General features: G+C 39.3%; 1 protein-coding gene across 6 annotated transcripts in view; it reads right to left on the minus strand.

Moving 5' to 3' along the window:
• The window catches only part of MICAL3 (microtubule associated monooxygenase, calponin and LIM domain containing 3), a gene marked incomplete at both ends in the record, with an annotated part of 106,809 nt that overhangs the window by 46,973 nt on the left and 42,082 nt on the right, over positions 1 to 17,754 (minus strand). The gene's annotated exons all lie outside the window — the stretch shown is intronic.

Genomic DNA, 17,754 nt, shown 5'->3' on the forward strand with positions numbered 1-17,754 from the left:
CCCAGTTTGGATTAATCTTTCCAGAACCTCGGTGATTAGAATTGAACACAGCTTTCCAGATGAGGCTTTATCACCATAACATACAACCCTGCCAGAAATCTCTCATCCGATACACACTGAGAACACACTTGCCTATTTATATGCCACATAATACTGGTGGCTTTTATTTATTGACTGATATTCAGGTCTTTCTCCTTCTCTGCTTTCAACTGATAAGCACCCTGTTCGTAGCCAAAATTCTCAATGCTTTCTTAGTAGATGACCTGGTACTTTCTACTATTACATTTCTATTTTTAGTATTACAGTCTGCAACATTTTGCAGTTCTTAGTGTATGATGCGCCTATCCTCCTCTGCACTGATGAAGGTTTGAAATGTTGCCTCAGCAATTAATTTCATTAGCAGATTTTTTTCCCCTTTTTGCCAGTAACCTCAGTTGGAGTATTGCAAAGATCAGTCCCCAGATCACTTTATGTGAAACTCCACAGTATGGAGGTATCATCCAACCCCATTATCTCCTTTTTCAGTAAAACCTCTAATCTCTCATTTAAGTCAACTTCTTAGCTACTGACACTTCATGTACTGCTACCTCATTTTATCCAGTTTAAATAATTATTTCCACGTGGCAGGCTTCAGGTGCTTTATTGATGTCCAGAATGTTCAAGCGCAGTACATTTCCCTTACGGACATAATCAGTTACTTTGTCGATAAAAGCTCTCAAGCTAGTCCAGCATAATCTTTGGTGAATCCATGTCACATTTCATACCGCTTACCTTCATAAAGTCAAAGGACTTCCCTTGCAGAACTAGCAATCTTTAGTTATTCCTTCGAATAAGGTGTTTTATCTACTGTTTAGATTAACTGACACATACTTGTTCAGATCACCTCTTTTTTTTTTTCCTCTTTTCTTTTTAATTGTTTATCAGCAGGTCATACTTCTGTCACCCAGTGGTCACACAGTATTACCCTGAATTAGACAGTCAAGCTACATCACAATAGCTTGATTTAGTCACAGATTGTTTCCACAAAGCTCACAATTTCATTGTACAATTCTTCCACTCTTCTGAGACAAAGACTATTTGGTCAAATTTTATTTCACCCCTCATTACAGTATAGTAAGATTTAAATTTTGCTTCCAGCTCCATTGGGTTAATTTCCACTTCCAAATCTTGCTACACACTGACTTCTTTTGCCCCCATGTCCAATGCCGTTGTCCCAACTGAAACTGGAGGCCAAGCAGTCATTTGATTGCCTGACTATACGTAAAATTGCATTTTATGTCAGCCTTATCTTCACTGTGGACCCACTTCTGCTTTCCCTTACCTTGCTATTACTTACATGCTTAAGGAATACAGCTGTTTGCTTTCCTTTCCTTTTTGCAAAGTCTAACCCAGCCTGAGCTTTGGCAACGTTTACTTTATCCTCACATGTTTTGACGGCCAAAAGAGTTTTTGTTTTTTCTCCATCCTTTGTAGTTTCTCAGTGTATTCCTAACAGCCTTATTTTCAGGGCAATTACTCACTCAGCACCATCTTAGTCTTTCACACAAAACTACACAGGCCTTGCCATAATTAGTGGCATTTATCTCCAACCCCTCTCCAGAAAGATAAAATCTCATACAGACAACTATCTGCCAGGAATGTTTTTCTCTCTTCCTTAGTATTACTGAAGCCTTCTATGATGTGGGCAAGTGGCTGCTGTGCCCTTGGCTGGAACCTTGGCTTCTTTATGGTATAAACCACAGAAGCTTGCTCAGGTGGCAAGCAGGAACATTACCTTGCATTTCGAGGGTACTGTGGTCTCTACCATTTCCTGCTGATAAGCCTTATATGGTGTATTATTTTCAAAGTTTAATGGAACTGGACTGCCTTTTCAGCTGGGATTCACATTTCATTTCAATTCTCTTTAAATGGTGGTACCACCTCAGCCAAATCTATTTTTGTAATCTGTGTTACATTCCCCAACCCCGAGTTCTCAGTAACAGGGGAACTGACCTGGAATATTGCTCTCCCACTTCTGGCTGACAGTGAAAAACCAAAGGAGTCTGGGATAACGCAAGAACATCGAGGTGAAGGAAAACAAAGAAGGGCTATACTAAACCATCATAAAACAAGAGTTTTTCTACTTGGAACTGTTTATACACACCAGAGGTACCAGCTAGGCTCAGGTACTTTGACAGAAATATCTTTTCACAAACTGTTAACCTGTTTAACTTATTCTCTTCTGAGGCATACCCCAACATAGCTGCAAAGTCCACAAGCAGAAAAAAAGAATGAGAACAAAAAGAACAAGAACTTTTTCTCCATCTGACATTATTTCACTCCTCTTGTTTTCTAATAATCTTAAGGGTATTTTGTCAGCCTTTTCAAAGTAAAACAAAACAAAACAGGAATATAAAATCATTGCCATATAATTAAAAGAAATTAATGGAGTATTTAAAAAAAAATGCTCGTTTCAAAGTTGCAATATCTGGGGTGGGGAGAAAGACTGGCAGCAGGACTGAAAATCAAGCTGACATCTGTTTATATGCATTTCATGAACGTATATGATCTTTTAGGTATGTTATTCGAAATACAAATCATCACCACCCTTCTCATCATGAAGACCCAGTATAACTGGTACATAGAGAATCAAACCAATTCTATCACAGCACAAACTCTGAGTAAGTGACTCAATGCGACTGTGTTTTTTAACTGAAGAGACAGAAAATCTGCCTGAACTTTAATGCAAAAGGATGTGGTCAAGCCAAGATGTCCTGTGAGCTTGACAAGTGCTCCATGCTTCAAAATCTCAAAGAAGGAGGAAGGACATTCCCAGTATTTTCTTTAATTAATCTGTATATCCAGATATTTGAGATGCAGGATTGGTCGCATTCCTCCGCTTCACTTTGCAAAGAAAACAGCTCTACATCAGAGAACATGACACAGAAATTCAACTGATCACTAGCTTCAGCAAGGGATTTCTAGGAGTTTGGTCTATACAGACCATTTGGTCTACTTGGTCTATTGTTTTGTTTTTAAACGGTGCCTTGAAGACTTATCTGGCTAGCTGCAAAGCCATTGTCAAAGTTGTTACCAAACATGAAACAGGAGAAGTGCTACTGATAACCAACTTTCTGCACCATGAAGCCATTAACTATCAGAGGGAAAAGCATTACAGTTCACAAACCTACTTAAGGGATGAAAGTAAGTGTGAGATACAGGTACTGTTAACATGGTAAGATGATGAACAATTTGCTGACGTTATGTTGTAAAGCACACAACAATTCTGAAGCTACAGTAAGAAACTATAAATAGGGACAAGGAAATTTGAAGCTTTCCTACCCTCATTTCCTCTTGTAGGTTATATGCATGGGCAAGGTCTATTCCAATGCAGTTCCTGTAGATGGCAAAGCTTATTCTCTAATGTTCCTCTGGAGGGGAAAGGTGCTTCCCTCAAATCATTACGTAGCATTCCCCAGACTGTTTTGTAACTCGCTGGTGGAAGATAGCTGCAGAGTACATTCACTACCCATTAGCTGACATTCTACCTTGTCAGTGCATCTGGGCCTACAGAGCCCAAAGTCTGCAACTAGTCACAACTAAGAGAAAAGGGGCTGATGAGGTGGCATTTGCCAGAAAAAAAAGCTATGTTACTAGCCAGAGAGGGAAGCTACCTGAAAGCCAAGAGCAGCTTCTCATGCAATCAAATGATTAGTTAAAAATCCACAAAAAACATCCAAAATAGGACAGATTTTAAAATCCGATTCTTTACTTTGGAAGATTCAGTGGGCCATGAGCATTTCATAGATCATCTGAAGGGAACTGTTTTTCTTAATAGGACAGGCTGCTTAGCTGTTGCATGAAAGCTGCCAGAGCCCTTTATTTATGTCAGTCTTGACAGGCCTGTTTATCTCAGGCCTGCCTCCTGTAAAGATTAGATCAGAGATAACATTCCTACACTGAAGCTCTCCTTGCCTGCATGAATGTGTCCTATTCTGGTAACTTTGGCAATTACTGGAAGGCTTGAGAAGCTCCTCTTGAGAGAGGACTCCATCTCAATTTTCCCCCAGTATCACCTTGTTCTGTAAAATCTACACCATTCTCATGTGCTAGTTGAAATTTCAGAATCACAGAATATTCTGGGTTGGAAGGGACCTTTAAAGGTCAGCTAGTCCTACCCCCCTGCAATGAGCAGGGACATCTTCCACTAGATCAGGTTGCTAAGAGCCCCACCCAAACTCACCTGGAATGTTGCCAGGGATGGGGAATCTACCACCTCTCTGGGCAACCAGTGCCAGGGTTTCACCACCCTCATTATGAAAAATTTCTTCCTTACATCTAGTCTAAAGCCACCCTCTTTTAGTTTAAAACCTTTACTCCTTCCTATTGCAACAGGCCCTGCTAAAAAGTCTGTCCCCATCTTATAAGTCCCCTTTAGGTACTGGAAGGCTGCAATAAGGTCTCCTTGGAACCTTCTCTTCTCTCAGCCTGTCCTCACAGTAGAGGTGCTCCATCCCTCTGATCATTTTTGTGGCCCTCCTCTGGAGCCACTCCAACAGGTCCATGTCTTTCCTGTGCTAAGGGCTCCAGAGTTGGACGCAGGACTCCAGGTGGGGTCTCAGCAGAGCAGAATAGAGGGGCAGAATCACCTCCCTCCACCTGCTTTTGATCCAGCTCGGGATACAGTTGGCCTTCTGGGCTGCGAGCGCACATTGTCAGCTCATGTCCAGCTTTTTATCCACCAGTCTTGCCAAGGTTACTCCCTGAGATAACACTTGCTGAAGATGCAGGAGAAAACTGGGAATATGAGAACAATGAATTCTTCCCGAAAGGAAACTACCTGCCTATTTTACTAAACATATTTTTCATTAACCATGCAGTACCCTAAACTTCTTTTTCTTAGTCAAATCTGTTAAGATTGCAAGTCGTCTCTTGTCAAGTGTGGGTCCAGTATTTTGCAGAGACTCAGCTGTGGCCTTGGGGAGTTACAGAAATTCAAATAAAGAAGTCTACTGTGAAACACATGAAAAAGGGGGAAGAAAGTAATACATTTCTCAGGATAATCTTCATACTGGATTTCTCAAATCTTGTGCTTCTCAGATAATGTGAAACGCTGTACCTGTTTGTTTTCACTCATCTTTTCCAAATTCTTCAATTACTTCTACCTCCACCCAATTGTTTGAGAACACAACTACATCACATAAAACAACTCCTATAGAAACAGCAGCATATTGGATATGACAAAGTACAAAAATGGAAAACAGGAACTTTTCTGTTGGGAGTTTAAAAGTGATGCAGTGAGCTCTGAGTCAGAAATACTGCAAGTCTTCAGATTCCGTTGCCATTGATTTCTAGGAAGTATCTTTTGGGGTAAAGTTTCTAAAGTGTGCTTGCAGTTCAGCAAACATTATCGCTGAGGTATAAAGAAGGCAGAAAACAAGATGCAGCAGCATTTTCAAGCTCATTTTTCATCTGTGTTCATGTCAGATTGAGTTTCAGTTTTTCCCCTGAAGTTTCACCCTCACCCATTTCAATTCCATTAACTGCCTTTTTGTATTCCAACTCCACTTCTCATCCAAGGGCCTCAGAATGTTTTACAAGTATTAGCATATTAAAACAAACCTATTCTGGAAATAGGTAAGTACTTTAGAGGCATTGCACAAGTCCAGACACAGCGATTAAATACCAGCAAGACAGTCTCACAACAGATTAGTGGCAGTACCAGAAACAGAATCCAGAATGCCCAATTCTCTAAAACTATAACCCCTTCACTCTCAACTTCATTTTAAGTCAAGACAAAACACTTTGAAGTAAGAAAGGGACTAAAATAGGTCAGATTTTAAGCTTAATGATTACATGCTTTACATGAGCAGGCTGAGCAATGGCACCTCATATGAGATGCTCGCTATGCTCAGCACACCATGTACAAAAAAAGAAATCTTAGTACTGAGGCCCATTGTCGGGTGCTGCACATATTGAAACAGTAAGTCAATTAAAACCTTCCATTTAAATAAGTGCAACTGAATTCTTCTGAAAGATGTAGCCAGACATCCTTTCCTTAATCCTCTCCAAATTTAGTATCTAGCCACTGTCAACAATTTTTGTACTGCACAGTGAGAGACATATAAAACACATAGATGGCAAGTCTAAACTGACCTGCAGAAGCATGCTAATGGAATGGATTTTTTAAGGGCTGGAAAGATGTTTAAGGTTTCAATCTAGATTCATCTACCTTTCAAAATTTATATTCTTTTAAGAAATGTCTCCAGGAAACCACTGGAAAGAGCCCAGCAGATCTGGTGAGTTCCTGTCATTGCTTGTTCATACAGCCTCGCATCACATACTGCAGAACTGCACACATCCTGGTAGGATCCCCTGAATTCTGATAAGCACATCCTCAGAGCCAAAAGGGGTAATATAACACCTTCTCAAATAGAAACAGGAATGCATTTATTTGAATGGAAATACTTAATAGAAATGTGAATGTTCTTTTGATATAATGCCTCAACTTTCTCCCTTACTATCCTAAGGTATTCCCAAGCTCTCAGGGAGCCTGAATTACTCCACTGTATTAAGACGACATCAAATCTTGAATTTCCTGATGTCTGCATTTACAGTTTGATCCATAACACATTCTGCTAAATAGGAAAGCCCTGAATTCAGAGAGGACAGTATGACAAGAAAAACAAAGTCTATTCATAAGCAAGATATCCAGGGTGTCCAGGCACAGGATTCAAAATGAGCTCAAACCTGAAGAGGGCCCTACTGAAATTCTTCTGTAATGCATACGTATCAATCATAACAATAAATAGTAACTAACTAGGCTTTCTAGAAGATAATGCTCTACTGAGTCAAAGCTCTTGGAGTTTGACATGGAAATTGTATATATGCAAACTGTCTTATGCAGGTTGGACTCGATCAATACAACTGTCCTTAAACTGACATTTAAAATCTAGGGAATTAAGGAACAGTCACAGAGCAGAACAGCAGCTCTTTCTAGCCTACCAGAAGAAAAAGGGTTTTCCCACTGAGCAACCAACATGCTCGAGACCTCTACTACTATGTCAAGGCTCAGTCCTCAAACTGTCAGTCTAGCAATTCTTCCTAGCAAATAGGAGACCTAAACAGAGATACGGTGAGATTGAACTGTACAGATAGAAAGGTGTTTTACCTAAATATCCTCTGATGCAGAAGTACCCAGCAGAGAATTATTAAAGAACCAACACTACTTCCAGAGCTGACCAAGAAGTTTTGTAGCATTACTTGATTCAACAGCACACAGCATATGAAATAAAAATCAGTGAGACTCCTGTTGATAATCTACTGGTTCCCTAAGCAGAGGGGCACAGAGGCCCCCAAGGCCCCCTCAGATCACTATAATGTGTATGGGAATAACTGACAGCTAAAATATTCAAGGGATTCTGAAACAGATACCTCAGATGCAAACATATGAAGATGTAAGTCCTCCTCCACACATTCCACAACCTCCAGCTAGAATTAAATTCTTCATGTCTCAGATACTGCCAGTAAATGTGTAAGCCCTTTCCCTTCATAATTATGAAAGTGAAATGGACCGACTACTGAGTGAAATTAGTAACTTATATGTTTATCTTACAGGTGTTGCAATGTTTTCCCTCACCACTCCCCACCCCCCCATTTTGGGTAAGAATTGTCACAACGACACTGACAAAACTTTGCTTCCTACAACATCAGTAGGACAAGGCCTACAAACAACTGTCAATTTGACTGATCTGACTTTTCTTTGCTTTTAGTGGAAGCAACCAGAAGTGAATATAACTAACCAGTTTTATTTTGAGGTCATCTGTAATTTATACTTATGTCTGGAAAACAAATAAAAATTCATCTGCAACATATACTATTATGTTTGAGAAAGATAGTGTCTTTCATATGCGGGTGTGTGAAGTAGCAGTATTAGATAAAGAAAGTAAAAGTTCAGTATACGGTTTAACAATACAGAAAAGTCGTCTTCATTACAGCAGAAGTATACAATAATCCAGGTATATAGCTATTTTTGACTCATGGAAAGAATCCAGTGCTGTAGCTGGTAGGTGGAGAAAAGAAACAGGGGAAAGGTGGTATTAGGTCACCTAATCCAAGCCCCAGGGAACACTGCTAAGCTTGATTCTCTTTATTGAATCTTTTCTGGCAGAAAATCTTAACATTTGTACAGATTTCACTTATACTGCTGCCCAAACGGGTTTCCAGTGCCAGAGATATAAATTCTCTACATTAATTTATATTAGGTTTGTTAATTATTCATGTATTTATTATTCAGGAATATCGTAACAGTAACATATTACCTATCATTTTCCATTTTGTTGGTTATCACCTTAAGGTGTCTGAGCTCTCTCCAGTATTTTGATCAGCTCTGTCATATGTTTCCTGGCCTCATTTCCATTTCTTGAAAGAAGCTGAGTGTGGGAAGGCTGAAGAGCACTAAAGGATAATCTGGCTAAAGATAACATTACTTTGCAGGCATAAAATTTGTCCTGGAAGCTATTAAAGGCATGTTACCTCAAAAAACCACCTGGGACGACGCACATGCAGGGACTCGCAGGGAGAAAAAGGAGAGAAGAGAAAGGCCACACTATATTTTAAAATCACCATGACCTTGGCTCATGAGGTTTTGCCATTTTTAAAGTACTCTCTTTGTATTAAGTAACTTGGAAATTAATATTTAAGAGTGATTGTCCAGTTACAATCCAAAGAGTAACCCCTTTTATGTTGTTAGAAAGAAAGCCTCTGCTATCTTCTCTATTACATAAGACTTTGTATAGTTTATTCGTTGTGGCATCTATTTCTTGCCACTCGTACATAGCAGCCCTCCAGAACATCTCATTTCACTGGGAGGGATCAGACAGGTGATTCCCACTGTGCAAGTAACAGAAAGCTGAACCAAGGACATATTCACCTCAAAGTAGCAGCTGAATCTATCAATACAAATATTGCCTACTTTTTGTAGAAACTGGTACTTCCAGTTCCACCTTGGATACTGGATGATGGTTCGATCATTAAAGAACAACCAATCAGGAACTAGAAATTCTATCATACATAATAAAAAAGTGTGGAATATCAAGTGTTTTCAGTTTCCTGTTCAAATCGTGATCAGATTCAAACCAAATGGGTATCTTCTTTCAACTACTGAGCTAATAACCACTATCTCTTCTGTTGCAATGTACTACAGAGTTCCGTAATTACTGTGTCACAGAATATATTTAGATATTAACCATGTCCTTATTTAATTTCTATAATTTGTGTCAAGATTATGAAGTGCTGCAAATAGAACAGGCTGAAATATGAGACTGGCAGTTACAGGAAGATACAGCAGGGGATATTTGCTCTAAGTAAAAGCTCCATATACTCCACAAAGCATCAACATCTGCTCCCTCATTCTGTTGCATACTTTACTATTATCTACATTTATCCCACATGCTCTTGTACAACTTGCAAAGCAACCGAATATTCCAAGCAATCCAGAGCTTCACACCTTAGTGAGAATTCTTCTGAAACAAAGAAAATTCTTGTCTACAGGTATATAGCTAGGTGTATTCAAAATCTGCCCCAGCACCAAAAAGAAAGCTCACAAAAGGCACATTACTGATTAAAGATAACTTACGCATCAGTTCTGATGTTTTAAATCACCGAGTTACCCAAGCCTGAAAGTATCTGAAACATCTCTTGGGTAAAAAAAGTCCTATTTTTAAACACTTCTACCCACAAGCCATCAGATAAACTTCTGTAACAGCAGTTATGAAATTTTCCTAAAAAAGTAAACACAGCCTTCTGGGATGACAGCAAACAGGAGAAATGTCAGACTAAACATACATTTTTGAGAGAAGATGTAAGCAACTAAACAGAGCATAGAAGTGCCATCTCATCCTTAAAGAGCATCTGCCCAATTCTGTTTGGAAAGCTCAAGCTAAGCTCTACATCACCAGGATCAGCTCAGGAACCACTACTCCACCTTCCTCCATAAATTTCACAGAAGCAGGAGAATAGGTTCAATGTTGACTCTGGTGTATCTATTCCTTCCCTTCAGATTATTTCTATTTGAGGGTTGTTTTTTTCTTAAGTTTGGTTTTCTCCTCTGTTTCTTCTTGTATTTTAAGATATATTACCAACTACATACCTTAATATATTTTGCTGCTGATCACAAGCAGCTGGTAAAGCTATCACTGGCTTGTTTTAATCGGTGTAGAGGTGAACAGACATTTATGAATTCATTTTAGTATTTAAAAAGTACCTTACTGTTTCTCATCACCGTTACAGAACATTAGAGGAAAAGATCTGTATGATCCAGTTACTCTGCTTTCTACCATACCAGATAAAGAAGTCTAACATGTCTAGAAAGTAAAACAACTTGCAGACAGCGGGCTTTCTACACTACCCTAGCAGTGCGTGTTGCAAAGATGCTCTATGCCAACATGCCTCTTGGAAAAACTGCTACCAAAATATATCTGATGAATGGTGGAAAACATCTTAGTACCTCAAAAAACTCAAATCTTAGAATGAAGTTTCCAAAGCCCTGCAAAAGCTAATTCAGTCCATCTTCAGTGGAAGTCATCTGTTTTTTGAGGAAATTTGAGGAAACAAAACATCCACATTTCCCTGACTTTTGTGCATTTGTGAATGGCTCAGTACCGCCAAGTTTTAAAGTGATTTACACATGTAATTATGATACCTTTTTTCTAAAAATTGTCTTTAATATATTACTATTTATATAGTGAATTTCAGTCCTTCAATTTCAGTTCTGAGAAAAATAGTTAGACATTAGTTAGCAGCCACATAGGATTTTCTGTGAATAATTTATTTTTGAGGATGTTAACTGCAAAAAAGTACAATACCTCCTTTTCTATAAGATGAAGACAATATTTAATCTATTTGCCAAGTCCTAAATAATGTTACAGACCCTCAGAAGTGTCAGATGCAACAGAAGGACAAATCTGTATAATTCAAGATCACAGGATAACATGTTCAGAAAAATCAATGTGTTCTCTTTAAATAACTACCAGCAAAGCAGCACATACACTCAGCAAGAACATAGCCTGTCCCAAATCATCCACTTTTCTTCATTTTCAGGTCATTTCACTTGCAGAACAAAGGTTAAAAAGAACAATATTTGACATAGTGTGTTACTTGGGGCTTTATTTACAGAATAAAGTTTCCTCTAGAGTAAGTCATTTTAAGGCAGGTATCTTAGTTTGGAACAGGAGTGAGGAGGAAGGGTGGCAGTGAAGGGAAGAATGCTTGAAAAAGGTTCAGTTTCACAAACAAAACTGGAATGCCTTTAACAAAAAGCAACTTTTGAGTGTCAGGGCCATGGAAGGAGTTCCCCAGCAGCATCCCTCTCCCATCCAGTGAGCAGGATAGAGAGATCAATTCTTCCCGTAGGCATTAGTAAGAGAACATCAGAAGCCATGAAACCAGAGGAGAACCACAGGCACAGAAACACTACATAGACTTCAAAGGGAATGAGGTGAGAGTGACTGAGAGCGCTCTCATCACACAAATACTTCGTTTCTCCAAGTTGTAGCTGAAAACAATGTCTCCTATACTGGTACAGCAAGGTACAGACTGATTTCACCTCTGATGGGGATGAGCTAAGGAAATGCACCTCCCTTTGTCCTTTTTTTTTTCTTTTTAATTCATGAAGCAAAAAACTGATTTCTGAAGAGCATATACGTAGTTGCAAAGTGAACTTTCCTGATACAGAACAGTAGAGGCTGCTCTAGTGGTGCATCAAAATGACATTTCTAGTTCATGCACCAGCACATGCAGTTTTACACTGAACGCTGATGGCTACTTCTCAGAACTGAAGGCCCGCTGTAAACTACTGGTCACAGTAAAGAAAAATAAAAGGCAATTTCAAAGGCATAAAGTGATTACTTTCCTCCAAAGAAGAAACTCTTATGTGTAACACAATTGGTTTACACTTGCAGTTCTGTGAGCTACCATTTAAACATAAATACTCTGGCCAAACAAACCCAAAAGAGGAGACATATTGTTCACAATTAGATTCTCCAAACTCATCTGCTATTACAAGTTTTCAGTTGCCAATGGTGCAGTAGGAAGCAAAGACAAGACACAGCATGAATCCCTAATGTAGATTAATCCCATCTATCTTTGGGAACAGGAAAATGCAGCTCAAAACTATGATCCAGCTCCATCTATTTGTCATGGTGAGAACATCACAGAATAGTCTCTTAATGGTCTTGAGGAAGGGAGGTCATCTCCTCATGTGCCATTCTCCGGAGAGAAGACAACCGTCCAGCCAGAACATGAGACACAGGATTTGGCTACCAGGCTCCGTATTTACTCATTTTCTGCCTTTCCATCGCATCGAAACATCTCATCATCATCACAGATGCTGCTATACCAACAAGAGGAAGCGAATCCTCCCAAGACGCTTACCTGCCACACCATGTGCAAAGGCTATGCCTCTCTGTTCCCAGTCGCTGACTTGCACTTGCCCATGTTCCTCCTTTCCCCTCACACACAGGTATCACTGCCTTGCTTACAGAGTGCAATAAAGACCTCTGGCCTGCAGCAAGGCACACAAAACCGCCTCCCAAATAGACCAAAATCAGTGAAGCCACAACACTGACAGTGAATCTATCCAAAGCCAGCTTTGCCAGAGCAGTAGAATATTTAATATGGGGGGGCTTTAGCAGGTTTTCTATAGCAATGTGTCATGCTGTCTGTGCAGCGTACGCCCTGCACTCCAAGCAAACCACAACAGGAAAATTTAAAATAAACACGATACAGAAGCCCAAAAAGTATTACTTTGCAGTGACAGGTGGCATGTGGCATGGAGCTCCCCAAAATGTCTTTTACTTTTCAGCTTGCCAGATCTATTCATTCCACTCTCCCCCAACTCTGTATCTACTGCAGCATCCCTCACCTGGAACCAGTGGAGGGAGAAGGGGGATGACAAAGAAAAACTCAGAAACCTGGAGTTTGTTTGGAATTTATTCCCTTGAACATTTCACACAGTTGAACAAATAATGTTTTGATTTCACAGCAATAGGAAAACCATGTGTTACATAATTCAGAGACACACACCCAAAACAAAAACAGGTTAAAAACAACTGCATAAATCAAAATCTTCAAAGCAGCTATACAATGGAGACATGAAGCCTTTCTGAGCATTAATCGTCTCACTTGAACATTATCTGTCAGCAAGCTTATTTTATGCAGACTCCCTCCTTTTCTCTGAGGGAAACAATCTCAAAATGGTCATTTCTCAGATTCCACTCTTCAAAAAAACCCAGACATTTTAATTCTGCAATTTAAAAAAAACTAACTCCTTCACACAAACTTGATACTATTTTTCTACGACAGAAAAACATTCAATGAAGCTCTTAAAGTGCCCAGAAAAATTCATATCACCCTTCAGAATATACACATACAAACAATAAACAAATATTCCAGTGGCACAAGTCTACAGGTCTGAAAGCTAGAGAGAGAATTGGAATCGGGAGCCCAGTTACTCAAGAAATAGTGTTCTTAGCAGGATCCAGCCCTGAGCACAAACTCAGCACATCACTATTTTGTATATTCTTCCTCAGCCCTCAAAAGCTTTTTCAGGACTTTTCAGTGAAAGTCTATCAGGTCAGCTGCATCTCCCCTCTTCAGAACAAATAACCTTTCCATCATGCTTCTGCCTTTCCAAATTTTCTGGGCTTCAAATTGCAGGTCCTTTAGCATTATCCTTTCCTTTATGCCAAAGCCACCCAAATCCTGATAAGAACACTGACAAGGAACACGATGGACTGGGAACAGTCAAGCTCTTAACCTAACAGAGATTCCTGGCTTGCTATTAAGCGATGATTCACTGGGCACTGAACCTTGGTCCTAATCGGGCAATCCACACACTCGCCTCAGCTTCCAATATCACAGGGTCTGGTTCTTAAGTTTATATTTTAAATGTTCCAGCAGAGGGAAATAAATCTTGCATCATAACTCTTTGGAGCTGTATGAAACCCCATAAAAGGGCTCAGTATCATGTGTCATGTCCTGCAAAACACACCACCACGGCTCCTCCAAACAGAACAGACAACATTCAAGGCACAGTAGTACAGGAATTATTATTTCCTCACAATTTGGTGGTGTACCCTGAAACGTGGATATACTATTTTTTTGGGGGGGGGGGGGGTGGGGGTGGGGGTGGGGGGTGGATGTATTTGTAAATGCACAGTTCAAGTGGTTTAAAATGAAGGCACCACAAACAGAACACGTCACAGAATTAGTTTGCTGCTATCTTCTGTAATTTAATGTTTAAAAAAGACCAAATTAATACAAGAACAAAAACCATATGTGAATAATAAAAGAAGTGACCAAGTGGAGAATTTCATGAAGATGGGTTTGTTTGCACAAGCAAACAGTATTGCTTTGAGCTAAATCATTTTCCCAAGTAAGGCATGTTCAATGTATACAGGACCATAAAAAGGCAGTATTTATGAACAAGATGCTTATTTTTATACAGAAATATATGTAAAATGTATTCACACTTTGTTAGACACAGAAGTAGAATTGTGTGCAAATAATATTGGATGCATTCATAAAGATTTGTTAAAATTGTACAGAGAGTTAAGATCCTTTTGAAAATGTGGCTCAGATAATTTACTTTAAAGGGCACGCTTAGAGGAAGCAGCCACCCTTCTCTAGCTCTCTAAGTCAGCAAAAGAACTTCCTCATGTAAAGTCCAGCTTTGCTTGCTATATACAACAGATTACTTGTTTAAGTCTACTGTGAAGGCCTTTGCTCAGAACATTGCACCCTGAAAACACTTAAGGCACACCCATAGAGGGATTTTTAATGTTTCATATTGCATGCCTGTATCACATACACTATATTTTTTTTGTGATTTTAAAGCAGGAGACCTAATGTCCCTGAAAATTTGCATTTTTCAGTTTTGCATAGTATGGCTTATATTTGGCTTCTTAAATCTTTCACAGGTCAAATAACTACAGCAAAGATCTCATGACTTGCTTTTTATTGCTGTACACTTTGAAGTATGAGTTTCCCTAGCAGGTCTTTCCTTTACGAACTCCCTATTGCCGATAGGGACAGAAATGTATTGCTGTAAGAACACAAGCCTGAAATGGGAAACATCTTACAACAAAACACCACTGGCTAAAGTCACCCCAGGGAGCATTGTCATAAAGCTGATCGGGGTAAAGACTGTTCCAAGTCCATCTGTCAATAAAGAGCTGAAAGTTCAGAAATATGTTCTTACAGACCTTTAGAACAAACAGAAAAATAGCATTTGCATTAAAAGCACATTAAAACCATATAAAGTATTGTAAATAATATTCAAAAAAATTCAAGACACAGCAGTTACAGATTATCAAAGGGAGAGACAGTTGAAAAGCAAAGTTTTTTTTTCTCTTGGCAATAGCAGCAATTTTGGCACAAAGGCAAACGCAGAAGATAGAGAAAAACAGGCAGACAGGGTACAGAGAAAGGTTACAGAATCTACGACAAGCATGCCACAGTTCAGCAGGACCAAAAGCATAGTAACAGCTTTCCCCAACTTCCCTTCCCCAGAGAGAATGGCATCCATCACTCAAAAGCTTGTTGCCACTTCCCAAACTGAAGGGTTGATCTATATTGCAGGATCCAGTTCGACTATATCTCCCTGGGAACATCCCTTGTAATCACCACCTAAGATGCTATGCAGGCTCTCTGGCAAACCAGGCAAAACCTTCACAAGAAGGGTGATTCTAGTTGACTGCTAAAAAACGCCCTCAACTAGCTTATCACAGATTGTGCCCTGCAACTGTCATCATTACAATACAAGGGACAGACAAAATACATTAAATGCCAGCTAAGACTGCGGCCACCCAGTGAGGGACTGACATCTTTAGCAAAGTTAATACAAGCCAACCAGGTTAGTAACACATCCCAAGTGCTTGTTGTGACCAATCTTGCCTCAGCTGATCAAACCTTCTGAGTGTTATTTTGTGATTGAGTATTTTTCAAGTATTAAGCTGGCTAAAAAAGAAGAGGCCAGATTTGGTGGCATAGTAAAAGAGGCAGTGAGTGTAGGGGGAGAACCCATGCAATTTACATTCATTTGGGATTCCATGGCAACTAAAAAGCAGGCCTTGCACTGAACAAGTGTTTTGCTGACTCAGGGCTGAATTTAACTTAGAGGTATACCATTTAAGAACAGCAGGTTTTTTCTCTTGTACATTCTTTAACTGATGTTTCTGCTGTACACCTTCCTTTTGCCTTCTAACCTATCTTTACATCTCCATCAAATATCAAACCTGTGCATTTTACACTTTTTTTTTTACTTAATCATTTTAGAGGCAACTTAGACTCCACATCAAGATCTACCGCACTACGGAGGACTGCCTCAGACCTCAGGGTCTGAAATTGCTATTGTCAAATTCCAGTTGGTGCACTTGCCTTAATGGAGGTCAAACATTTTGAGATGTATGACCTGTATGAGATGAGTCTACCAGATGGGTGAAGTGGAGCCTTGGAAACAGAGCTCTGCCTCTATCTCCATTTCAAACAGGTTTTTTCTTGAGGTATTTGTCTACTCTACAGTGAAAGCAGAATGTCTATAGTCTCTTAGACAATTTAATAAATTGCAAGAAAGTATATACACAGATAGTTCAAAGTCAGGAGTTATACTGAGATGTAGTCTTACAGACTCCTTTTGATTATTCAGGAATAATATTCTATTCTTCTACTGTATTATCAAGCTTGGTAATTCAAAAGGGGGTGGGGTTTTTTTGGGTTTTTTTTCTCAGACCATACGCAACCACAAATATATGACAGGTTTCCTGACCTGTGTATCCAGCAAGAACATGAACTAGAGGTAGTTACCTACAGGACATGACTGTACGCCAACAAAGAACTGACCTGCCTTGAATGACACTGTGGCTTGCTTTTAAGGTACATTGCATTTAGCCTCCTCCTGCTTCGTAACCATTGTTAAGCCAGTAGTCTAAAGGTCTACTTAGAACCTACTTCACAAAGAAAACAAAGTTTCAGCCACTAACGGCATTTTTCTAGCAGAAAGGGGGAGAACGGCGGAAGCACTGTTCACTCTTCTACCATTAAATGTACTTCTGTCATGCACACACAACACGCTGCGTTAAAGATGACTTAGCTTGACCCAGCTAAGCTATGTTCTAATGTACTTTGGGCACTGCAAGTGGCAAAGCTTTATAAGGTCCAAAAGCTTTAAGAACAATGCTACAGTTACACACTGCTTTCGAAAAGCAGAAAGCAAACAAAAGGAGCCCTAGATTTCAAGTTCTGCCATTTGATAAAATGGTGTCTGTTCTGTTTTATGCCTCTGGAAATACTACAGTTCTGCTACAGGATTGTGTCACCACTACATAAAGAGAGATGGAAACATCTGATTTATAGAAGTTTATAGCAAATCATGGCCTATTGCTTGCTCTACTGAGTGTCCACTTAGATGCTATTTACTGAATGCTCATTTATAAAAGATAAAATTAAATTTGGTCAGTTGGAAGGACTAAATCAGAGGAAGGAGACTTTCTGTCAGCAATTGCTTTGATAAACTAATTGAGATATATAGCTAAACTCTCCTTCTTCCACTTCTCATCATCGACAGCTTCACTCTGTAAACTACATTATTCTCACATCAGATGCCCTATGCTCCAAGAAATATTTTTTCCATTCATCTTAAAGAATATATTCCAGCTAAAAAAAATACAGTATCTTCACTTTTAGAGAAAGCAATTTTAAGTCTATCCAGTTACACAA

The sequence above is a fragment of the Phaethon aethereus genome (assembly GCF_964289735.1).
Source record: "Phaethon aethereus genome assembly, chromosome: 1".
Lineage (NCBI taxonomy): Eukaryota > Metazoa > Chordata > Aves > Phaethontiformes > Phaethontidae > Phaethon > Phaethon aethereus.